The sequence below is a fragment of the Cynoglossus semilaevis genome, unplaced genomic scaffold, assembly GCF_000523025.1.
Source record: "Cynoglossus semilaevis isolate Cse_v1.0 unplaced genomic scaffold, Cse_v1.0 C18613820, whole genome shotgun sequence".
In the NCBI taxonomy this organism is placed as follows: domain Eukaryota; kingdom Metazoa; phylum Chordata; class Actinopteri; order Pleuronectiformes; family Cynoglossidae; genus Cynoglossus; species Cynoglossus semilaevis.
In genome coordinates this window covers 1-358 of record NW_007599035.1, presented here as the reverse complement: position 1 = coordinate 358, position 358 = coordinate 1, and the positions used below count along the sequence as shown (strand labels likewise).

The 358-nt window shown below is 40.2% G+C and overlaps 1 long non-coding RNA gene across 1 annotated transcript; it reads left to right on the top strand.

Annotated features, from left to right (window-relative positions):
• On the top strand, nucleotides 1-358 carry LOC103399791 (uncharacterized). Its single transcript, XR_523710.1, has 3 exons — nucleotides 1-28; nucleotides 123-224; nucleotides 326-358. It is a non-coding gene; the product is annotated as an uncharacterized LOC103399791 (long non-coding RNA).

The following is a 358-nucleotide window of genomic DNA, read 5'->3' as shown; positions in this document are numbered from 1 at the left end:
CACAGATTCCAAACCCAAGGTAGATGGGGTCAGTGTTTTCTTTTCTTTGTCCTTGTTACAGTCCTTATTCACTTTGTCTGAAACACAAATATTTGAAGATCAATGTTTTCTCCTGTCTTCAGGCTGACATGTCTCTGGATGCTCTCAGTGCTCTTGGGGATACTTTGCCCACAGATTTGCCAAAACCTGAACTCCCCAAACTCAGACCTGAGGACATTGTGTCTGTACGTAACAAAACTTCAGAGGAACAGAAATCCTGTTGTATCATTCATTGATTTTATTTCTGAATTTATCTCTAATTTCATGTTTTCTCCTCTTGTCCAAGGAAAACAAACTGAAAGAAGAGGAGGGGGTTCGT